Source organism: Protobothrops mucrosquamatus, unplaced genomic scaffold (genome assembly GCF_001527695.2).
Source record: "Protobothrops mucrosquamatus isolate PMUCROS unplaced genomic scaffold, P.Mucros_1.0 scaffold2338, whole genome shotgun sequence".
In the NCBI taxonomy this organism is placed as follows: Eukaryota; Metazoa; Chordata; class Lepidosauria; order Squamata; family Viperidae; genus Protobothrops; species Protobothrops mucrosquamatus.
Genome location: NW_015388420.1, coordinates 11,952 through 12,180, shown reverse-complemented (window position 1 = coordinate 12,180; position 229 = coordinate 11,952).

Sequence of the window (229 nt, the reverse complement as noted above, 5' to 3'; positions counted from 1 at the left end):
AGATAGATAGATAGATAGATAGATAGATAGATAGATAGATAGATAGATAGATAGATAGACCCAAATTTTCTTTGATCAGCTTCAGCGACGTTGCGCCCACAGCTCCAGGAAGCAAAGCCGTTTTCAAGGGATCCATCCATGAATTTTACCCAAGAGAATCTCCCTTCGTGAGACGGCTGCAAATCCTAAACGGGGGCTGGGGGGGATTTTCTGTTCCCACCCACCCACC